The sequence below is a fragment of the Vicugna pacos genome, chromosome 14, assembly GCF_048564905.1.
Source record: "Vicugna pacos chromosome 14, VicPac4, whole genome shotgun sequence".
In the NCBI taxonomy this organism is placed as follows: Eukaryota; Metazoa; Chordata; class Mammalia; order Artiodactyla; family Camelidae; genus Vicugna; species Vicugna pacos.
Genome location: NC_133000.1, coordinates 47,701,253 through 47,727,460, shown reverse-complemented (window position 1 = coordinate 47,727,460; position 26,208 = coordinate 47,701,253).

Sequence of the window (26,208 nt, the reverse complement as noted above, 5' to 3'; positions counted from 1 at the left end):
ATGCTTATGTTCTCTCATTATGTTAAATCTGAATTTCTGAACAAAATGTGCGACTGTGTAGCAGCTTCCATTGAGAATACAGATATATTCCTTTTAGCAAACAGATAAAAGAACAAGCTAGGCAGAATTTCTGCAATCATCCAAGAGATGATAAATATTCACACAAAGAGGGAAAAAGTAATCCAGTAACAGAGGCAAATACTCCATGATTAAAGTGAAAGGCGAAAGCGTTTTAAGGTGACCTCCAGGGAAACATGAGCCCTCAAAAAGGGGAAATTGATCTTTTCTGCACTGAAGCTGAAAAATCAAAGGGGACTACAGAAGGTTAGAAGATTCAAAACCATGGCAATCCTGAAATAATCATCAAGATAGAAATTCAGCTACAGGGGGAAAAAAAGATATAGCATTGATTCTTCTGAACTTTAATAAGTGTCAGTGAGACTGATTCAGGAAAGACATCTGTAGCATTTCTGTAAGAGAAATGTATCTACAACTAAGACATTTTCACCAAAATGAAAAGTTGAGGATCAAGTCTGAGAAATTCAAAACAAAAAACTTGGCCATATGCACCTCCAGATTTGGCTGACTGAAGAATTGGTCCTTATCCACAAGGAGAGCAAAGCTACTCTGCATAGAATATTCTTATACCTAGGACTTGCACTTGGCTCTTCTACAACTAAAGCAATCAGTGGTTCCAGATACTAATCATTTAATCATCAATGAAAGGAACCAATACTATAGTTGAGAATTTGCCCTCAAAGCACTATCACCTCTAAATTAATTATTTATCTTTTGAGTACGCTTGGAAAAGTCTGTGGTTTTTTTTTTTTTTCTCTTTTCTACTTTGGATTTACTATTATCTATGCAAATCTACATAGGTCAACAGGTCCCAAACCTGATGGAAATGAGATGAACCCTACTGATACCAAATCGTTGGAAAATCACTTTGTTTTAAATGACACTCAGGACACTGGGAATGTACTTTTTCAACATTCTCTGCTCTCTGCCAAGAAGTGCACAACAATGTAAATAATGAAAATAAATAATTCAAAGTGAAATGCAATCCGTAATTTGCACATCAGTAACAGCTTTCCTCCTCAGACTGATTGACTTCGGAAATTAAAAACTAGGCTGTTTAAAACCCAGACCAACAGTAGCATTAAATTGGAATAGAGGCCAATGGGGTATGGAACCATAAGCTAATGGTGTGGTATTTAGTCATCTGAAGAGAAACAGTAACAGACATCCAGAAAATGGTGGCAATGTCCAAGGCCAGTGATTGCTTTGGAGAGTGCCATGACGAACGGCAGGGAAATTTCTCGGTTCATCCCAGGACACCACATCTTAGAGGTGCTATAAGCCTAACATTTTGAGTTAGCATTTTAAAAGAATTTGGAACTAAAAAGTTGCAGAGAGTTTTTGATTATGAGCAAGATTCTCCCTGTGATCCCCTTCATTGTAATTTGATCAGCCACTTCTGCAAGGTCACGCTCCTAATGTCCTTTCTGTGCTCAGGTGAGAAAAGGGCTTTGATGGCAGAATTCATTTTCATCTGAGCAAGAGAGCCAAGAAATACTCACAAGAGCACTGCAAGAAGGGAATGGATGTTAAGGCTTTCTCTGAACAAAGAGAAAAATCCAAATCTGTTTTCACAATTAATCATTTCATTATCCTATGGACTTATGAAATGATGGCTATTCCCAGCTGCTCTTCCCTGCATGTCCTTTCAAACATACACCATATTCCATAAAGAACACTGCACATCTGCTCTTCAAAGAAATGGCTTTAATTGCTGAGCTGCTAATGGGGCGTTTTCTCCCGTAGAATTTCCACCCATCTGCACACTCTGATTATCACATCCTCTTCAGATCTCGTCTACTCCAACCCTGTTTCCTAAATGATCATCATTAATCTATCCATGGTATCTCTAAATGTGGGAAACGAGTCTGGAGTAATAATGATGCCTGATTATGCTGCCATCCTCCCTTGAAAAACGATTGAAGTTTCAAACTTCTCCCCCAAAGATACAAACAAACAGCAGTAACTACAACGACAGACACGGGAACCTGATGGAAAAAAATCTACCATCAGCTTGAAATTGTGACGAGAAGTTTATACTCGATAGAGAATTCTGAACTCATATGAGAGGATGTTTCCTGGAATACTAGGAAATTCTCTGCAACTTGTGGCAGAGAATTACATAAATAACATACTCAAGGGAATCCTCTCTCTTCTTTTGGAACAGAAAGTACACAGGTCAAGATAAACACTATTTTAAATTCATTATATCCTTACTTGCCCTAGCCTTTAAACATTATGGATACATTCTGAATCAACTGGAGTTTGTAAAAGCCACAAACAGAAGAGATTTTAAAACAAGGAAAAAGAGAAAGATAGAAAAATACTTTTATCAGCATCTCTTTGATTGTATAGCTTTGTTTTTATGGCAAGTGTTAAAGAGAGAATATTTCAGGGAAAAAGAACATTCAGCTCATATGCAATTATCACCTAGACTAACATAATTTTTCTCTGTTGGTAAGGAAAACAATACATTTGTAAAATTCAGATTGCACATATGCCAGGATTAGGGAAAGAAAACAGAAGCTGCCCTAATAATTTCAATCAGAAAACATGTTGATGCAAAAATTTGAAACTTAGCCACTTTTGGAAGAGCTGAGGGGGTAAAAGTTAGTGAAGCTGTAATAGGAAAGAACAAATCTGGCTCCATTTTGGGTCTGTTCCTTTAGCTCTAACCCCGTGCTCTGTTTCTGTGCTTAATCATGCTGGCTCTGCACCTTTTGTAAAAGATTGTTGCTTATAGCCTGAAATATACATGATAGCCCATTCTCAAGGCTCTGACCGTTAAGGGTATAACATTTTCCCATTCATACAGAGATTAAAAGGTTGCAGAATAGAAAATACTGTTTGTCTTGTTGGAGGTTAACAGGAACATCATGACCTGACCTAAGTAGACAGCTGCAGGAACAAAGGATTCCAACACCAAGAAGTTTGCAACAATCAACCATGCCCTATCCCCTTTTTAGTATAAAAGGAGCCTGAATTCTGACTTGGGGAAGATGATTCTCCAGGACATTAGTCTGCCATCTTCTAGGTCTGTCAGCTTTCTGAATAAAGTCATTATTCCTTGCCCTAACACCTCATCTCCTGAGTTACTGGCCTGTCATACGGCGAGCAGAATGAGTTTGGACTTGGTAGCAAAGCTACTGTGACCAATGCTAGCTGCCTGCAGCACCAAAGTGGATGAACCTCACCAACTTACCTGGAACTTTCTTGAACTTGACTTCTGTTGTGCACTCTCCAGGCTCTTGACAATTGTTGCCAGAGAATAATAACTTCTCCTTCTCTACCACCTTCCAAATCTCATGACAGTCTGTCTCATTGGCAAAGTCAAAACCAACAATCTGGGGCAATAGTCTGGTAAATGGAGGTATACGTTCTTTCCCTGAAATCCAGAAAAGAAAACAGAAAGATTTTGCAATAAATATCTGTTGTGTGAATGTGTAGATGGATGAGTAAACAAATGAAAGGATTCTTGTCTTGACAGTTTAAAGCATTTCCAAGCTATATGGAAAATTTAAGTACAAACAGACTGGGAGAAGAGTTAGTTGTATTATTTGAATGTTTAATAGCTGTAAGCTAATGTAGCCTGAATGATTAACTTCATAAAAGGGCCCCAGCTATCAGGAAATGAAACTGGCTGTGTCTTTAGCTTTTTTATCATCTATATTGGCCACTGCTTTTCTGATCAGATAGTCTTTCTCTGAATTCTGTAGTGATAAGGACTAGTTTTCCTCTTAACAAATTAAATCACAGTCCAGTTTTGCTTCCCTAAGACTTCTCCCCTCTTGTTGTTGTGACTGAAATTTGGAGTTCCCAGCCTTTTCACTCATATATTTATATACAGCTTTTGGTCAATTCTAGAGGTGGCAAGTGACATTCCTGAGAATGGATTTTAGCAATTTAACTCTCAAAGAGCAGCCTGATTCTCCTTATTTCTTAAATTATTGCTTCATGGGCATCAGTACCTGTTAATTGGTTCTGCAATATCCCTAATATCTCCATATTTTCATTGGTTTTCTTAAATCAGCAATTATGCTCTTAAGACATTAGCCAGTGATAAAGTCCATAGACTGGGGAGGGGGGGAATGCTATCTGCTAGTTTCTAAATAAAAGGTAATAAAAGTTTTAGAATGATGATTGAAATATCCTGCTACTGTCAGTGACAGTTCTAAAATATTATTGGAGTCAATTTCCTTCTTTTTTAGTTTAAGGAAATAGCATTGCTTTAATATTAAAATAATATTTCCATAGAAACGCCACTGTATATTTTATTGCTATATAAATTTCAGCTCATATGGTTCTTTGGACAAAATACAAATGTACCATAATGATTAATTTCAAGTAGCTCTGATAGATAGCAGAAGATTTTTTTAAAAACTTTAACCACTAATTAGATATTCAGACAATACTGGTAGCAGGAAAAGGTGTCATAGTAAGGACATCCAAGCACAGCCTGATATTACTTGGTTTGGAGCTCACAGAGGTCATGATGACACTCCACATCACTGGTTCTCCTTCACCTGGCTAAAAGTCATGTCAAAACTCACGAACATATGGCAATTCAACAGGACCTGTGCTGATGTGCTCTGTACACCATCCTGAAACTTCACAAGGTACAACATCATGCAGAATCAACCCTCATCAACGGCATAATTCCCGTAACTAATTCCTTAACTTCTCTTTTCATTCAGCACATGGTAAGTACTGAGATCCAGGAAGGTGTGTAAAATACAGAATTGGACCCAGACTCTACAGCCACTAATGAAAAAGGTTGTGTCTATTATTTTTGAGCTTATATTTATTTTTAAGAATATTCTTTAAACAGGAATAGCTATTTTTGTAAGAATGGGAAAAAAGAAAGGGCATCCAAGAAATGCTCCTTTGGAAACTGTAGTCATTTATGGGCCTTTATAAGACACATACACTTCTGCTGATATGTATGCTTCTCACCACGTGGGCACTTCTTTAATTGAAACCATGTTCTTTAGGCTTCTGTTAAAGAGGTTCTCCAGGCCTCAGAAGCACAGATTACTAGGAACTGGGATCCCTGAGGGAACAGGATTGAGCATAGGTGACTTTTAAAAGGTCAGTGAGTGTGCTGGCCTGTGCTGGAGGATGCAAAGTTTGGGTGGATCCCCAGAGTGGAGGCAGCCTGACAACTCAGGTCACCAGGTTAGTGGATTTAAGGTAAGAACGGAGGAAAACAGGGGCTGAAGAAAGGAGCTGAATTTACATCTCTACCTAGGGACAACCCTGAGCAAAGAAAATACCAAAAACTAAAACAGGTTGAGCCAAAAATGGAAAGAATAAGGTGAATGCAATAAAGGAGAGGATATAAGAACAATGCTATGCATGAAAAAAACTGTGCCCCATTTTCTAGGCGTCTAATTTGTCCATATCCAAATGTCAACCTGGGATTCAATGCTTATGCCTGTAGCAAGATTTCACAGTGTACTGCTTGATAAAGTCTTATTATCTATCTGGTACTGTTATCTAACAGAAGTTTTAATAGGATAAATGGCATTATTTATATCTTGAGTACATTTTGAAGTATTTTTTAGGGATGGAAAATATTTGATACTGAGCACATAACTATGACATACAGATAGAAAGAAAGATAGATAGATTGATCGATCGATACTTACACACCTATGCATTCTCATCCAGAGTCAGATATATACATCAAGTGGGCATGTCATTGATTAACTAGTTAAAATGCAATTAAGTTTCTATGCTTGCTAATTAATTCTATTGATCACTATCGCATTAGCATTTCCAAGCACAGCAAACAGGCACTATCTTGGGCCATGGAGTATGGAGTGTGGGAAGGGCAGAGTGGGCATTAAACTGGTAAACATCAAAACCTTGCCCAGATAGAAAAGATAATCTCTAATCAGACAGCTGAGAGGAAAGGGCTTTTGTAAAAGGAAGAGTCAGACCCTCCAAGGGTCTCAGACCCTCCCAATGACTCATAGTCCTAGCTTCCTGACCAGGGGCATCTATTACACTGTAGTTACCTCTTGATATTATCTGAAATTAGCTGGTGAAAGCTCAAAGTTCTTGGGGATTAGGATGAAAAAATACAACAAATAAGCAAATAAATAAATATTACATTAATATAGGCTGTGTTCCTTTAAGTTATTTTAATATATGTATTTATGACATCTAAGGTGAAAAGAACTCCTTATAGATTCAGTTAAAGTCATACTAACTGGGTGAGCGGGACCTGGGCCTGGAATACTTACCTTGGTGCCCTAACTAGGTAAGCAAAGTTTTTAAAACAGCACCTAAACTACAGCAGTTCCCACCTTAAGTGACACGGGGCTGTGTGTTAAAAAGACAACAACAAGAAAAACTAATGGGAGTGGTAACTGTCCAAATTTACAGCTATATTTTAGACAAATGACTCATAGTTACTATTAAACATGATCCACTCACCCTCCAAAAAGGCCTAGTCTCTAACCAATAATCTGAGCCTTACCAGTCCATTAGTATCTCATAAACTCCCCCCAGCTTTCCATGGATTCTCCTTTGCCTGAGACTTCCACACCGCCCCTGCCTCTCTCCAGAGTCTGAGCCGGGCCCTGTTCACCCTCATTGGTCAAGGCTTGGGTCCCCTCATAATCTCCTGACAGGCAAGCATGGTCCATTCCAAGGTCTGGTCAGGTTATTTCCAGTTCAGTGCTAGGAATTCCCTTATCCTAATTCACACTGCTACTAGAAAATAAACTCTATTTTTGATAATCAACTTTCAAGGACCACATTGTTTTAGTATCTCATCATTCCTTTTTAAAATATTTAATGCCATCACACTGTTGACTTTTCCAAGACTTGGCAAATGCACAGAAATAAATATATAATTATCAAAGCTCACCTGACCTTAATTTAACTTTATTTACAAGCTTGGGTGATAGAATTATCATGCTTTTGCATGGATAAACCCTACCTGGCAATAGCAAAGTACATATTAATTAGACAAAGCATAATATTGATTTAGATATTCTGCTCCTAACAACCCTTATTTTTCTCTGCGACTTTGTCAGCATCTCAATTGTTTTGCTAGTCTAACTCCCAACACAACAGATTGCTCTATAGTAAGGGAAAAAAGACTTTACCATGCATTTACTGCCATCTAAATAACCCTTTTGTGATTTTTCAAAATTGGATTCAAACACCAAGAAAATAATCATGCCTCTCTTCTAATTGGCTTCAGGTGCAGCATTTATTTTAAACTTGAACTTCCTTGTCTTGAACACAGTAATCGGTTATTAAAAAAAAAAGTGTGGAATTATTACCCTGTTGGATTCCATTATTTTTACACCCATTTTAAGAATAGTTCATCTTGAATAATGCAGATACACTCAGCGGAAGTAGTCTGAAGCCAAACGCCTTTATCTCAAGGAAATCACAGACTGAACATTTAATCACAGGACTAGATCCTCAGGTCACCGCCACAAGTCATCTCTTATCCCCTCCTCAAGCAGAAGCGTTTAGTTAAAGGACTCCTCTATGGTTCCAGCCAATTTAATAGGCTGGTATTCAAATGCCTGGAGAATGGCCGACCGATCCGGCCTGTCTTCCCTTGTGCAGACAGGAGCACAGGGTGTTCAGTCATTTTCTTCTCCAGTCCTCTTCCTTCCATCAGGACTGGAGATCACCCATACTCACTCCCTCAGGCTTAGATGCATGTCTCAGGCACAGACTGCGACAGTGATTTTCATTTTCTTATAATAACCTCTTCTTCACTCCTTGCTTTCCAGACACAAAGTAAGTATCAATCCTCTTATTCCTCTTCTAGATAATATGACTAGAAGACAAGTGATATTCTAGTTTATATGACAATTCAGAAAAACCCTATCTATAGGCAAAGGCTATTATGAAAAATAATATTTGAACTTTCTGTAAATGCTTCAGTGAAAAAAATTGCATTTATAAAAAGATAAAAGGCAAGTTCTCAAAGCAACGTTAGGGTGAATACACTGTCTCTTATTAAAGGCTCTTTTTTAGTAGACTAATCGTGTTGAAAAACCTCGTACATGGGCAAAGTGGGTGAGTTCACATTGCTATGGGAACTTTACCTGCTATATTTTCTGTACTTGCTTGATTTGACATTAAGCAAAATTCACATAGAATTATATGAATTCATTTGGGTATATTTGTTTAAATTGTTTACTTAACCAGTTGATCCCGTTAGCTCTCCTAAGCTTCAGTGAGATTCTCAAGGGAGAGCTTTGTTGTCTCTCTGGATTTCAACACAAGATGTAGGGCACCACTGGAGAAAATGCATGACCTAGGTCTGCACTGAAAGTAATTAGAGCATCCAGTGATGAATGAGACACAGTCCGTGTCCTTAAGGACTTTACATTCAACAAAGAAAACAAGGCATACGTCCCAGTGATTTCAGTATAAGATAGTACAGTCCCCTGTGAAAATATAAAATCTTACAGAAGTATTGTACAAAATAAAAATCTAAATTCCTTAGCAAGGATTACAAGACCCGTTATGATATTTTTAGTTCTAACTTTCTAGCCTTATCTTCATCTACTTTCTGCTTTAACCTGTATCAAGCCCTAAGGATAAAAATTCTGAGAGTTCCTTTAGTAATTTGTGTTTATCTCTAATATAATGTGTGTGACATAATTTAATAAATGCTATTTGAATAAATAAGTAAATGACTGCTGTTTAGGGAAGTGATCACTTCCACATGGTGTGACCAGAGAAGGGTTAATGGGAGGCACGGAATTTGGGTAATAAAGGTTGGGTAAGATTTTGATGGAGCTGAGACTGGAGGGTATTTGAGATATGGTCCCACAGGGCTGGAAATTTCAGTTGCAAAAAAGTAGACCAGGTTTGGTTTCTATAGCAAAAGAATAAAATCCAAACTGAAGGGAGATTGGGACCAGAAAGAGATCACCTGCTTTGGAGTGTCGGAAAGCATCGTTGGTAGAGCTGCAATATGAGATTACTAAGTGCCAAAATCGTAAGCTCAGCTAGAGATTTTGAAAGATTAGATTTTCTTGTATCCTAAAAGAAATGAATTCATAAAGAGTGCTATTCGGTATACGGAAATGGATTTTATAATTGGAAAAGTTGGCCAGGGGATTGCAGCCACTAGGCCATGCATGGCTTTATGTGTCTATGAATTTTTCCCTGGATGTTTCGTGCACACATCCTGCTTCCTCTCAAATAGTTCATAATTATTTCAAGGGCAGAGCCTTTAAATTTCCCATGATACCCAGCTCAATAAAATAAATGCTTGCTTATAATTATTATTATATGTATATAATATTACACATAATAAGTCATAAAATAAGTTCTTGCTCAGTACAGCAAAACATCAAAGGATCCAAACATACAAAACTGCAATACAGCTTGAACTTGAACAACATGACTTGGGGGGCACAGTGGAAAATCTTACATGATAACTTATAGGTTGGCCCTTAGTATATGTGGTTCTCTGAGACCAGAGTTCCTCCATATTCACCACTCCACATCTGCAGATTCAACCAGCTGGGGATTAGGGACTCAAGCCTGGTATGATAATGTTTACTACTGAAAAAAATCTGTGTATAAGAGGACCAATGCAGTTCAAACCCCTGTTTTTCAAGAGTCAACTGTAATTTCAAAACATATTGCCTAAACTTAAACTTAAGCTAAAATATCCACATTATGTGTTTATTTTCTTTCTTATTTAGATACTTCTAAAATTCTCTTCTATGTCTGTAGCTATTTTTATTTCATCTTCCTAGCGTTGGGTTTCAACAGTGTTAGCTGGATACCATTGTACAGTGTCAGAGTCTTATCAGACCCTGAGAAAAAGAAAATCTTTCATATTGCCTGAGGTTATAGGTTTATTAAGCAAGTGGTTCTTGGTTGGAGTTTAAGACATGATGTCTACTCCTTAGGTGAATTTATTGCACTCTAATATCTTCCCTTAAAATTGCAAATAGTTTTAACCTCACTTTGAAAACTTGGTATAACCCACTGACTTATTAAGATTTATTGGCTTTCTCTGTTACCATTTTTATAAGATATGTATTCCTTATTAATACATTATTATAGTGGTAGGACCGTATAGAGCATTTGAAGCCAAATGAGAGATGGAAACTTCTATGCTTAGGACTCTTTCAGCTCAGGTATCACGAACAGCCTTTGGCACTGGTCAATCCTACCAGGTCTTGGTACATGCATTTTCTGAGATGCTTGGCTTCCAAATAATTATCTTTACCTGTTATTTCCTGCTTATGTACATAAAACTAAGTACAAAAATATGAATTTAAATAATAGATTAAATATAACTACATAAATCATTATATTATATTAACTATATATTTAGTTAGTAGAAGAAATATGCTGTATATATAATTAGTAGAAGAAAAAATACATATTGTATCAACCAGATCCTACAAAACAAACGATAAATATATCCTATTACATTTACCATGTTTGCATATTATCACTAACAGTTCCTTCAATATCAGGTGACTTTTATAAATTTTGCAGAATTGATAGTGAGACTTTTTGATTAAAAGCTTTGCATGTTTTGTAATTCAGAAAAGTTATTTTTTTCCTAAAATGTATTTGAGTATGTCTTCTGTTCTGCTTTCTCTGTTTCTATATGAAAATATTAGTTACATATCTAAATATCACATCTCTTTTGGCTCCACCTTTTTCTTCTATGTTTTGGATGCTATAAAAATGGGTTTATTGGGGTATTGTACTGGCATACAATAAAATACTTATGTACAATGTATACATTGATAAGCATTAACACATGTATACACCTAAGAAATCTTAACCATAATCAAAATAAAGAAAATATCCATTATCCCACCAAATTTTCCTCATGTCCCTTTTTAATTCTTCCCTTTCCTTCCCATCTCCTTGCCTTCCCATCTTTATGCCCAGGCAGGCACTGCTCTCTTCTGTAGTGATAGATTAATTTCACATCCTACAGTTGGAATCACACAATATGCACTCTTTTTTGTCTGGCTACTCAAACTCATCATAATCACTTTCAGATTCGTGCACGTTGTTATGTGTATCAATAGTTCAACTCTTCTTGTTGCTGAGTAATTTTCATTATATAAAGATACCACCAATAAACCACTGGTTTATCCATTTACCTGTCCTCCAGAACTCCTTATTGGCTCTGTTCTCATTCCACCCACAGTCTTAAGGCATGTATGTCTATCACTCAGATGACATGGCCCAGGCCACTCTCCCTTGTCCCAGGCCCACAATATCTATTGTCTATTAAGGATCTCTTCCTGAACTTTTATTGGGTAAGCAAACTTAACATGACCAGGAGTAGCATCTCATCTTCCCTCCAAAACTGACTTCTCTCCCTCTGTTCCCTTACATTGGATCAGGAAACTATCCAGCTTACAATCCTCTAGTTTTCTCGCTGTTTTTGGAACAAAACCTAAACTTCTTACTTTTGGCTACAAGACTGTAAAATCTGGACACTGTGTATATCCCTAGATTCATCATGTTCTATCTTCTCTCGTACACTTTAAAATCTTCAATTAAACTCTGTTTCTGGACCAAGGCACATGTCCTACCTTGAGGATTTTGTCCTTACTGTTTCCTTTGCCCCACTCCCTTTTCCACCGGCTGCTCACAGAGCTGAGTTCTTCCCATTACTCAATTTTAAGCTCAAACATTCCCTCCCCAAACAGACTCCTGCCCTCTCATCTGAAATAAGATTCCCTTTTCTTTCTTATCAGCCTGTTTATTTCTTTAACTGCACTTGCCACTGTAACCACTGTTGAGTTATTTATTTACTTCATTACAATGCTGTTTCCCTTCTTCAAGGTGCAAGTTTCTAAAGACAGAGACTATGCCTGGGCTGCTCAGTGTCATAGGCCAATACCTTGGACGGTGTCTGTCACACGACAGCACCTGACAAATAACTGTTGCATAACTGAATGTATGAATGGGTCAACATCACTCCACACACTCAACAATCCTAGTCCGCTGCCTTTCCCCTGCCCCCACATCTGACTTGTCACTAACAGTCTGTGTCATAAATCCCAATTCTTTAACCTAGTCTATCAGTCTTCACCTCTTTCTCTCCACTGATTCCTACCTTAATTCAGACCCTCTTCTCTCCAAAGTGCCTTAATTTGGGAATCAGCTAATTTGATTTTTCTGACGCCACTTCAACTCCCTGCCATTCATCCCTACATGTACTTAAGACACAAAGTGGATTAAGCTCTGCTCTACTTAGATTCATGCAAGATATCTGCATACATTATAGGTTAAAATTCAATGTTTGTTCCATTATATTCCATTTCCCATCATGGCTGTGCTTTCTTGCTGTGCTTTCCCACCCACCTGAAACTCTCCACTTAATTCATATATGCAAGTGCATACAGGCTAAAACCCTAAAAAGTTTCTTTAATTTTCTTTTTACTTTCTCATGCAGCTTTCTCCTCCAGAATTGCACATGTCACCTGTGTTATCTAGAAAAAAGGACTATCTCATCATGAAGACTTCACACACACACACACACACACAGCATCAAGCACTAGAGCCCAATAATATAAACTCGGCCCTGGAGCCCAGTAACCTTGCTTTATTCACAGTTCTTATAAGCTGTGTGGCACTCATTAAGATCCATATGCTCTCAGTACCGCAATTTCCTTTTCTGCATGACATGAATAAAAAGAACACTGGCTTCCTGAGATAACAGCAAGCATCCCACTGATGACAGATATTATTATTAAGTGTGACCACCTCCTCCTCCACAACTCCTTTCCTAGCATCTGCAGCATCTCCTCACATCATATCCCCAAATGCAAGACAGCAAATGCTTCAAGGACAGGACTCCTGTCTTTGCATCTCGTCATGAAGACATGCTCGATTAATACTTGTCAAGTAAGTGGATACATTAATTAACAATGAAATTGCTACCTAAATCTCCCTGGTTTGATACGGAGGGCAGGATTCCTTCTCCTCATAAGGACTGCCTAAACTTCTTGCTTATTCCAGGTAATCCCAATAACCTTGTCTGCCCAGAAATAACACCCACACAATCCATCTTGCAATATGGTGTTTAGCATGTTCACACTCTGCAAATAGCCTGCAGATATTTATTCCATGGGACTCAAACATACAGGGCTTCATACATATGCTTGATTCATGAGTAAATGTGACAAACAAAGTGGGGCTAATTGGGAGGAGGGTGTATTTCTTTCTCTATTATCTCCAAGTGTCTGCCTTGATTCCTAAGGGATCTTGCACTTGTCCTACCCAGGGTGTGGGTGTTGGAGATGTACCGCGGGGCCCTCCCTAGCTTCTCTCCTCAGGAGGAGGGGTTCCTAAACTGACTGGTCAGACCCAGGCAACCATTGGAGGCATTTAAAGAGAGATCAGAATCACTGCATCTTACTGGCAGCATCTGAGGATGAAGTCTGTTGTCTCCAGCGCCCAGGTACAACAAGAAATTCACCTGGGCAGTAGCTGCTAAAGTCTTATTCTTGCTTCTGGTTTTTGCTGCACGTAGGTGGCAGGGTAAAGTGAGGTGAAGGGCTGATTCTGAACATTTGCTTCATATGAGATTCTCCTGGGGAGCTTTAAGGATTCCAAAGCCCAGGCCACACCCCAGTCTAACTACCTCATAGTCTCTGCAGATGAAACACAGGCATCGGTAGATTTTGAAAGCCCCCAGGCGACTCTGATGTGAAGACAAGTTTGAGATACACTCCTCTAAGAGAAGTTAAGAGATCTGGTTCAAACTGTAAGTACCATTCAAACATGGCAAATTAGTTTGTCATTTAAAGTTCAGGTATTGCTAAACATTGGACGTCTTAAGTCATCTACTGACTCAGGGGCAAAATGATCACCTTCAGTTTCCCCTGCATTCACCTGGCTCCTCTGGGACAAGACAAGCCCTAATAACACTGGCCCTGCTCAGACGGCAAACAATGACGCCCTCCCTCCAACTTCTCCTAATGCAGTGCAGGTGGGAAAGGGTAGGGTGACATCCAGCGGGGCAGTGGGAGACAGACAGAAAACAGTATGGAGGTTCCTCAAGAAACTGAACTTAGAATCACCATGTGATTCAAACATCCCACTCCTGGGTAGATATCCAAAAGAACTGAAATTGGGATCTCAAAAAGAAGTATCTGCACCCCCATGTTCATTGTAGCATTATTCACAATAGTCAAGATGTGGAAACAACCCGAGTGTCCATCAGCAGAAGAGTGAATATAGAAAGTGTCTTATATCCATACAACTGAATATCATCCAGCCTTTAAAAAGAAGGAAACACTGCCATTTGCAACAGGATGGATGAACCTCAGGGATATTATGTAAAGTGAGATAAGCCAGACACAGAAGAACAAATATTGCATGATTCCACCTATACAGGGTATCTGAAAGTCAAGCTCACAGAAACAAAGAGCAGAAGAGTGGAGGGGAAAAGGAGTTTCCGTGCAACAAGCATAAAATTCTAGAGATGTGATGTACAACATAGTACTTATTTTAACAATACCGTGTTATTCACTTAAAATTTTTAAGACAGTAGGTCTCAAGTTAAGTATTCTTACCACAAGAAATAAATAAAATAAATAATTAAAAAATGAATGTTTCCACATGTATGCTATCTACTTGGATACTGCGATGTTTGAAAGAGGAATGTACGAAATGTGTTTAACAGAAGTTTCTGTGTTTTATTTTTTCCCAAAATACTTAAATAAAATGCTGGCTCATTACTAAGAGAAACAAATTTGGTTGTATCATTTACTCAGAAGGAACAAGCCTGAGAAATAAATGAGGAACAGCTGGAGCAGACATGCTAGGTTATCTGCTTTCTCTTTAAGAAGCAGTTAGAACTAGTAGGGAAAAGAAGCGGAGAAAATGTCTGGAGAAAGAGGGATTAAACCGGGAGAAACAGAGAGTCACTGAGGGATTTCTGTGTTCAGAGCAGTAGCTGAAACGTGCTAATGATCAATTTAACACCTGCCATTTTAATTAGTACCTGAGGATAAGCTGACATTGAGAGAGAGGCTTGGAAACAGTAAAATGGCCTCAGAAGCAGCCCAAGGTCAGAGGGGAAAATAAAGAACCCCTGTTTATAGAAGGAGGCAATTATAATTTATTAGTCAGAGGGCACACAATTTGTATTTAGGAGCTCTTTTGTTCACTGATATATCTTTATGACGTTAAATTTGGAAAAGATGCTAATTTGTGAATTGTCTCGAGAAAATCAGATTTGATACAGAGTTTTTAAGACGTTCCCTTGTAGTCTAGAATTTAAAGAATCAAAATAGCATGGAGTACCTGAGACCCAGCCTAGTTTTTCAAGAATCACATTTCTGTTCATTTGAAATACTATCCAGTTTGTTAGTAGTAGGAAAATACAAATTCCCGTTGTTCATAAGCCTGGTGGCCAAAGGTAGCAAAAAATCAAACTTAAATAAGAGGGGGAGGTGGGACAATGAATCACAGTAATTAATTCAAAGTCACATCATAAACATTCCTAAAGTTACATATTTGGGGAAATAGCGTCTCATACTAAGGTCTATCATAAGTACCTAATTTCTGCCTAATGGGGCTGTTTGATCCAGTTCTCCAGGGTCCATGCAGTGCAAAACTACTCTGAGCTGGTACCAAGTCCATTCACACTTCTGTTAATCCTTTTCATATGGAACTCTGTCTGTGAGGACAAGTATTTTTCACCAGCTGTAAACCCACACTCAGGGAACATCATCAAAGCAACATCATGATTCTCAGCCTTTCTAAGAACATGAGAATGGAGTTTAACCCCCAAATGGGGTCTGAAAAGGCTTTGCTAAGCAGTGCACAAAAGGTACGATAAGTTAGGAGGACAGAAGGACATCAGAAATCACCAGAGGGTCACATCCAGGTTGAGCTGTTTTCCAGGTACCTTCAAAGGAAAAACAGGATTAATAGGTTAATAGATGTTCATATATGCAGGGGAGAAATGAGAGACCTGAAGTCCTACAACCACTAAGGACAGAGCCAAGCCTTAACCCTTATCTCCGGGCTCCAGTTATTTCCTAATTCAGAGTCTACAGAAACACATCCAGGAAGATATGCATGGAGAGGTCCCTAAATATATCACCAATTAAAATACACACTGACCAAAAATATTCCAGAATTTTAGATATCAAAGTAAATCATCACTATAACCATTTTCCAAGAAGAGTATTTGAACAAGATTAGTTAAAAATCAAGGCTGCTCTCACTAAACCTAGTTCTGCAGAAAAACATATTCTGAAACGTGATTAAATGTGACTTAAATATGTAATGACTATTTGTGTTTTTCATATCAATTTTAATCTTGTTCTACAGTTGCATTTGAATTCAGAATTTTAGTCTGGTAATACATTTTCTGATGATGGGATACTGGCAAATTTACAAGATAGTCATATTTCAAAAGTTCAGTAAGGCTATAGTACATTATGTTGTTCTCTCCATGTTCAGCATGTTCTGAGGGTTTTGTATTCATTTGTTTGTTTGGTTGCTTACTTGTTTGTACTATGGCCAAAATAAAGGAGAAGGCCATGAAAGACAAAATGAATATGTACCAAGCAATGAGAAGAAAGAAAAGGCCCCTGCTTTCTGATCCAGGAGAAACCCTAGTGTGAAGTATAGTAAGGTTAAATTCTGGTCCCTCACCAAAGAGAACAAACCTCCTATCACCTCACACCAGTCAGAATGACCATCATTCAAAAGTCCACAAACAATAAATGCTGGAGAGGGTGTGGAGAAAAGGGAACCCTCCTACACTGTTGGTAGGAATGTAGTTTGGTGCAGCCGTTACGGAAAACGGTACGGAGATTCCTCAAAAGACTAAAAATAGACTCACCATATGATCCAGCAATCCCATTCCTGGGCATATATCCAGAAGGAACCTTAATTCAAAGAGATACATGCACCCCAATGTTCATAGCAGCACTATTTATAATATCCAAGACATGGAAATAACCTAAATGTCCATTGACAGATGACTGGATAAAGAAGATGTGGTATATTTATACAATGGAATACCACTCAGTCATAAAAAATAATAAAATAATGCCATTTGCAGCAACGTGGATGGACCTGGAGATTGTCATTCTACGTGAAGTAAGCCATAAAGAGAAAGAAAAATACCATATGATATCAATTATATGTGGAATCTTAAAAAAAAAAAAGACAAATGAAATTACTTACAAAACAGAAACAGACTCACAGACATAGAAAACAAATTTATAGTTACCGGGGGGAAGGGGGTGGGAAGGGGTAAATTGGGAGTTCGAGATTCGTAGATACTAACTAATATATGTACATAGAATAGATAGAAAATATGTTCATACTGTATCACACAGGGAACTATATTCAATATCTTGTAGTAACTTATGGTGATGAAGAATATGAAAATGAATATGTGTATGTTCATGTATGACTGAAGCATTGTGCTTTACACCAGAAATTGACACAATATTGTAAACTGACTATACTTCAATATATATATATATATATATATATATATACAAAAAATAAATAAGTAAAACCCCTTAATCAATTGTAAAGAACATAACTATCTAGGTAAGTTGCATTATCTCCTTTTCTTGAGCCCTGTTAAACACACAGAACATGCTTGAGTCATTGTTCCTATGATAGGAGCTAATCACACCCTAAACTGTATCTTAAGATTTGAGAAAGAGTCATCAATCAAGATTCAACCCTAAACAAGATTATACTGTATAGCACAGGGAAATATACACAAGACCTTATGGTAGCTCGTAGAGAAAAAAATGTGACAATGAATATATATATGTTCATGCATAACTGAAAAATTGTGCTCTACACTGGAATTTGACACAACATTGTAAAATGATTACAAATCAATAAAAAAGTTAAAAAAAAGATTCAACACTACCTCTTAGTCTAGTATCTATGGGACTCTCAATAACTGCCAGAATTTTCCTTATATGAATAAGAGTAAAAGCACTAGGGCTTTAGAGTTTTCAAAGGCGCATCTCAGCATATTCTCTGTGAAGTCATGCCCATGTTGACTTTGGTTCAGATCCAGACACGTCAGGAATTTAGGTAAACAATAATAGATCAACTAGTACAGTTTCTTATTTTTCATTTATTTTGGTTTTGTTCTCTTTTTCAAAGACCCCACCTGAAATAAGAAAAGAAATTAATATACAGAAACAGAAAAGGTATCTGTACAATTTTATATAATAAATGTTGGTGAAAAATTGATTGGATGTATATATGCAAACATATATATATGTAATGTTACAATGTAAAAATAATTCTTTAAACCTGTGATCTTGAGAGACTCTTCCTGTCCTTTGATTCACTTTTGGCTTGTAAATTTCTTGCTTATAATAAATGAGTCTGGCAGTCTGATAGAAATGAAAAATTCATTTATTTGAGTGAATTTTCTTCTCTAAAAAATTATCCTAAGAAAGCAATAATTGTACATAAAAGAGACTTACATAGCACATGTTTTTACTTATGCCAAAATGCAGCTAGTTTTTTACTAAAACTTGAGAAGGAACAAGTTAAAAAAAAACAAACAGAAATGTCTTGGCCTGGCATTTACTTGCTCTGTAAGTATAAATATCACATCTCATCTTTAAACAATGGAGGTGCCATATGGATTAGTACACCTTATAAAACTTGAAACATGCCAAAAATATTTCAACTCTTTATTGTTTCAGGTTATTAGGTAATAGGGAATGACTCATTGAAATAATATTTGATATCCATGAGAATTACTTAACATACACAGGTAAAGATTACTTTTTGTGTAAATTTAGAATGTTTTTAGAACAATATTTTATGATACTAGACTGTTAGTCATGAAGATCTGGCTTTAGTTTTCTCCAATTAAGTGTTGTTAAAACTGGCCCAAAGTTACTGGGGATTTTGTAAGAAATAGTGAAATTGTTCTTTAAAAATTTTATTACATTCAAGAAATCTGTTTGAATCATATAATACAAGAAACAAAGATCAATAAAGCATAGTCTCTAAAATATTTACAATCTATTAATCAATTATATGTAATAAAAGGAACCATGAATATATATATGTGTATGTATCTGTGTGAATATATATTTATATATAATCACTTATATAAAAATATAGTTATATTTTATGTCAAATAATATACATCATACAATAAATGTCATATTTAATGTGACAGATAAAATATAATAAATATTTAATGATATATATATAATAGAAGGAACCCTAAGAGTGGCATAAACAAAAAGCAATGGAGTTAGGAGAGAGTGACATCTGGTTGTAAGAAATCAAAGCAGGTCTTGAGGGATCTCATAATCATCTTCAAGATCTCCAGAATGACTAAGTTATCAACAATATGAGTCCATATTTAAGGTGCAAAAAAAGCCCAAGGAAATAAATAAGGCACACATTCAACAGCCAGAATTTGCAAATACAGAAAATGAAAACGCTCAATATCCAGTATGACTATGACAAGAGGGTGAAGGGCGGTCAGACAAGCCTGGACATACAGCCTGGTACCAGCACATGATGGATTATCTGAAAGCCAGGCTGTGAGGTTAGGTTTTATCCAATTGACTGAAAGCACTGGAGGTTTTTGATCAGGGAAGTGACAAAAATCAGAGCTACGGTTTGGAAAGTTTCTGTTAAGTATACATGACTGAAGAGATATGGGGGGCAAGACTGCTACTCAGAGAACCTTCGTATAATATAGCACAGGAGAGAAATAACAAGGAGCAAAACTGAAGTGAAGGTGGTGGCAGAGGGGGAGGAAACAAGAGTAGGAGATGTTTCATGGGGAGCTGGTAACTATGCGTGGAGCCAACAGGTGAGAAACGACTGACTTTGTGAGCCAAAACAGCGGTGTCACGATTCAAAATGCAACAATGTCAGCCCAACAAACAAAGGTCTTCTGAGCATCTGCTGCACTGAAGGCCCCGTGAACCATGCTGGGCGCCGGGCCCACAAAGATGAATAAGACAATACTCTGGGCAGAGTGCACCCAGGGGTTTGGTAAACTCATGAAGGAGGAAAACAAGTCAACAGCTATTCCTACAATTCAAGCTGGATCACTGCTTAACAATCAGGCGAGTGATTTCCGTGATGGAGCCCGTGGTGAGGAGTAGGAGCCAGAGACACTGTTGAGGTGAGGGCATAGGGAACATTCGGGAAGCATGGTACGGAGAAAGTGGATTAGCTCATTAAGGAAAAAAATGACTGAGCCAGATAGGTATGAAAAATATAGGAGAAGAGAGCAAGAAAGGGTTTTGAACTTTGGATAATATGGAAGGAGGGATGAGGAAAACAGAATGTTGATTAGAAGCAGACTAGGAGCAAAAAATTTCCAAGTAAAAGAGTAATGCCAAGTAGGCAGAATTTTGTTATTGAATGAGTATACAATGCAAACAAGCCAGAACCAGAACCAATTTCATTTGGAATAATTTAAATGTGGGTATTCACCTCCCTGTTCCCTTGCCTAGATGGTGAAGCTGAAAGCTTTAATTACTTCTGGGGGGCAGAGAGGAAGCAGAGTATGAGCAGTGGAAGTCTCCAGTTCCTCCCTGTCATGTGCACAAGTCTAATGAGCTTCTTAGTACTGATGTCTGATATGAAAACATGCTTGTATAAGTCTATCTTGTTGGTATTTGGATTATGAGTATTTTGGTGGCATTTAAAAATGTAATTATTTTGATGGCATTTAAAAACTGTCTTCCCAAGAATAAAGTAAAATATGATAACCTTGAGTTATATATCCACACCATGAGACACACTGCAGTCTCTAAAAAGAATGGGTGAGAAGTAAACCATTTGACTTGGAGTGATTTCTACACACAAAAAAATGAGTGGAAAAACAAGATAGAGAAATATGACTATTACGATGCTGGTTTTTGTACACAACAAACCAGTGCAAAACTCCCATATAACTGCACTTTATATGCAAATTATGATTACATGAGCTTGCAGAAAATATGAAACAACACATACTAGTTACCCATGAGGATAACTCTTGAGTAGACGATTCTGGGTGGAAGAAAGACTGGGTGGTAGTAAAGCCATAAAAAGAAAAAAAAAGGATTGCACTTGAAAAAGCACACTGCAATAATTACATTTATAAATGCATATAAAGTTTTACATGTATATGTAAGTGCACTTGGAATATATTTATAGAGAAATTTGTTTAATAAAAGAGTAAAAAGCACAGGCAAATTTAGTAAGAGGATATACTGAATTTCAAACAAGATGAAGGGGGAGCAAACATCTGGATTCACTTTCAATTTATTACCCCATCAGAGACTACTTCTATTTCTTCTTGTGTTCAAAGTCAAGTCTTTGGAAACTGATCCTCCTGAACATATCAATTTTGTTTCATATATGAGCTATTTCTGTGAAATCTCCTTTATATACCAGTTCCAATGGAAGAAAACTGACTTTTTTCCAACTATCACAGAGTAATCTTTCAGAGACACTGTCCTCTCCATCTGACTAGTTCAATAATTAGTTGCTTTCTGCCTGCCTCTGAAAGGCAGAACTTTAGTTGTGGTCAACTTCCCTACTTAACTGCAGATTTTCAAAGGTTTCCTCCAGAAGTGAATGCTATGCTGATTAGTATTCTTAGCTATGGTTCTGTGATACTACAGAGCCTTCATTAAACTGCTTTTCCCAGCATTTATCAGCAAAGTAGTTAGAAGCATCTGATTGCATTAATGAAGAATTCCCCTTGGTCTCTGCTGCCATTGCCAAGCCAGGGCTAATCTGTGGGAATAGATGACTTAAGCAGAGTTAGGACAGCAAAAATGGCATATGACTTATGGTGAATAAATGAACATTGTGCCAGAGAGTTCTAGGGATCCTCTGTATTATATCTTTGCTCAGGTGCTAGGGTACACTTTCCGCCACCATTGCCTGCCTATTCAAACTCTCCTCATTTTCAAGGCTCAGCTCAGTGTCCTCTCTCCCATTAAACCACCCTTGGTTCCCCTCCAGCTGGAAATAATCTTCAATCTTTCTGCCCGTTTTCTGTCCTGCAACAGTAATCAATCTGTATTCTTTCCTGGCATGTGTCATTTTTTACCTTATATAACAATACAGTAGCTTGTTGTCTGCACTTCCAGAGTTAACAGCTCTGAAAGAGTAGGCATCCTTCCCCATCAACTGTGTTAAGCCACCAGAACACTGCTAACAGTAGGTACATGATCAGTATTTGCTGATTAGGACACCTCTCAGCTGAGATGAGACTCTGAGCCACCATCTTGGAGATGCTCTGGGAGATTCCACAGGCAGTTGGATTACACTTACAGCTACATTCTCTATTCAGAAATATTTAGATTGGAACTTTCAGTAAATTCTGTAGAGCAGAGACACGGTCAGAAAGAGCCCATTTCTCCTCGTGGCGCAGAAGATGCTATCCATGCTCTGTCTTTCCCACTCTAGCAGCATAATCGGTGTTGTGCTTTTATAATCTGTTGGTATTCTAAACATGAGAACAATGACCTTTGTGCTAATTAGTTGATACAGGAGACTGCTGGGTCTAGAAGAATAAGACTTCAAGGAAATTGAGATTAGGTATTCTAATCATATATATGGAGGTAATGACTAATGTTGATGATGAGATCAAATAAACATGCATCCATATTAATGTGCTTTTTAATCACCTTCCTCTGACTCAGATGTCCTCAGGATTGCATAGTAGTATAACAAACATACTCAAGACCAGAAATACAAGGGGAAGTCTAGAAATATAAGGAAAATACTTCATTGCCCTTTTTCAGATGAGCAAATAGATCATTGCTTTAAGCTTAGAAGCACATCATCTGAAAACCTATTTGCAATTTGAAGGAAAGCATATGGAGCATATTATTTGAAAATATAATTAACATACTTAAAAAATAAGCATAGCCCATTCTTCTCAGCTTTTGCAGACCCTTTTAATCTGGTAGTATTAAGATTGTTTGAAGAAGAAATAAATAGAGAAAGGACATAGAACCATAGGGAAAGGGAGAGGTTCTATTTTAGGTATGATGTCTGGGAAAAGAAAGTAAATATAGAATGTTTATGAGATTTATAACACCTCTAGATTGTGCCCACTCTAACACCATACACAGTCCTGTCAGGGATGTCTGATACCTCAAGCACTGCCTGTCCTGATCAAGGATCAGGATGGCTCGCTCAGTCGGGGTTCTTGATCCTTTAACCTACCTTCAGCCCATCCAAAGACCTCTGGGAATTGTACCTGAGATTTTCCATGGCTGTATATGGGAATTTTTTCTCAGGAATATAAAACAGTGTATTATTTGTTTTGTATCTTGTTGTGTAAACAAGGCAGCACACACATCAAGCCTTCTAGAACGACATCACTGGGGACAATCATGGAGGCAAGAGGATGTAGGTGTCTTCCACTGCCTATTGCGTTGTGGAGCAGCACAGAGGGGTCTAGAGGGCTTTTGTTGCATGATTAGGGGAGCACCAACCTCCCCAGCATAATCAAGATTTGCGGTCCAAGCCCTAGGACCAGCCACATGTGCTGGTAAATCCTTGGACTCCAGCACTACTCTGCTGCTGCATTCCTCTTTTGCTGTAAGAAGTCAGGAAGACTGATCCTCCCTCTAATTTAGTTAGATGCAGTCAGGGAGCTGGGGTCCATGCTTTATGGTTGCAGATGTAACAGAACCTCCTGACCTGAGCTACAGCTACTGAGATGGGTCTGGAAAGAGCCAGGAAGGCTGTAGGATGAAGTGAAAAAACTTCAGTTCCCTGTTCTCTCTCTAAAGTTTGCTACCTGGCTGGGGATAAATTGGCTTTAGGGGGAAAACAGATAGTCCAAGAAATCACTTGAGTTACCCTTCATTTCAGGTAAACATTGGTTTCCCTCCTTGCTCTTATTTTGATGCTATAATGATTCAAGCATTTGTCAGCTTAGAGAGAAGCCACACACTGCTTTTTCCATTCCCCTAGGCACAATTGCTAATGTCATCACCAAGGAGGCTGTTGATTATTTATTCATCTGTTTGGTTGTGTTTGCTTATTTATATCCTGATTTAATTCATTGAGCCGTGGTGCCCCAAGGGAGCTATTGTGATAAGACCCAGCTTCCTCCTGTCCCTGTGTTCAGATGAAAAAGAATGAGAAGAGGCTGAGGGAAGCAGGAGGGGCCTCTGGAGAATGACTGCGGGGAGCAGAATCCCAGGGGGCCTGCATGGCAGTGGTGGTAACCATGTAACTCTGCCCCCATCCTCTTGGATTTTGCCCTTCACTTTGTTCACATGCTAGTGCAGGCACCCTCTTTTTAAAATATATAACTGAATATCTGAAGGAAGACAGAAGATTAAATCATTCTTATTTAGGCATTAATGAATTATGTCTCTCCCAGCTTGCAGCTAAGCTCATATGTGTGAGTGGTTGGACTGGGAGTGGAAAGGGAGGAGGCTGGGGGCTATGAAGCCTTCTGGGGTAGGGTAGACCTTGGGAGGTTGGGAAGATTAGAACACCAGCTAGACATCATTCATCTGGACATCTGGAAAGAGGGACATGGGAGTTGGGAGCTAAATGAATGAAGAATGGTGAGAAATACAAAAACAAACAGTACTTGCTTCAGAGTTTCACGTGGGGCTGGTACGGCCTTATGACATCTAAAGGAATCTTCCTTTTCCTCCTCCCTCTTCATATCCTTCTCTTCTTCTTCTCCACACCTTCCCCTCCCTTCTCTTCCTCCATCCTGGAACCACTCGACCTCTACTAAGGGAGAACTGTTGTACTATATAATCCTGCTATGTTACTGAGTAGATAAAATCATTCATGTGTTAGCAATGGAAGGGGGAACTAGAGAGCATCAGCTCCTTCAAGTGGAAATAAGAAAAACAAAAGTACCAAGAAGGGAAGTCATCCAAGCTCAAGGTCATTCTGGGACTAGAGTCCTGGCTTCCTGACTCTGAACTAAGTGTTCTTTCTGTTCCACAATAGAATTTCCTGGGGTAAACAAAGAACTATATACTTATATAGATATAATGCTATTTGACTCATAAAATAAACCATTTAACTGCCTGTTTTGTGCCAGTATTACACTAAAAGCTGGAAATTAAGGTGGGCATGATCTTATTTTTTAAAAGTGCTTCATAGTGCTTTGTTCATATTCCTTAAAATTATAGAATTGATTGTAATTTTCCCATTTTATGACTGTAGAAAGAAAAAGAGGTCAAATACATTTTAGTTTGATGACCCAAAATACAATTTCAGTTTGGATGACCTGGATTTATTTTTTTATTTGAGTTTTCCTGTTCTTCATTCTATATAAATCTCAAGATGAGCCAATCACACCTGGGAAAATGAAAATGCTAAATGAAGAGACAGGAATACAAAATAGAAAAGCTTATTGTTAATTCCTTGAAATCATACAGTTTGACTTAATTACCCCATCTTTCCATCTCATATAAACTCTACAGCCAAAACAATGGCTGTACATAATATGAGGATAGGCTGAGATGTATAACTATGTAACAGTCTCATAGGACACAGTAATCCCAGGTGTATAAAGCATAATAGCTAACATTAATACTGGTGAAAATATAATATTTATTTGGCTCCATCCTCAATTGCATTATATTCTCCCTGCAACTATACTGTCTCCCAGGTATTTCCAGGATGAGGTGCTGGGTTGGTTGAGTAGAGAAGTTAGGGTTTTACATGAGCTCCTAACAAGTTCTTCTAGTTACTACACTATGCTGATCCCATTTCCTCTTGTCTGCTCAGCTCAGCAGTAATTCTGCTGGTGGCAAAACTGACAGCTTTGTAGACAGTGCCCACCTATGCAGGGTGGAGCCGAGGCTGCCAGAGCTGTGTTGAGAGTTCTGTGTATCTACAATACCCACCAGAACCTAATGCCCTCCATCACCATGGTCTACAGGATAGAAGTTAGTAGCTCTGTTTTCAAACTAGGTTCACAGAGTTTAAGTAATTTGGCCAAAGTCACACAGCTAGACCCAGGGAAGGGTTGTAAACAAAGCCAGTCTAGACTCTTAGCTTGACTCCCAACATTACACTAAATATTCTGGGTTTACGAGGCAACTGGACACCAACATCTGTCTGGAGCCAGTCTTCCTCTGGCAAGCAGGCTCCCTGGAGAAGGGCTGCTGGTGC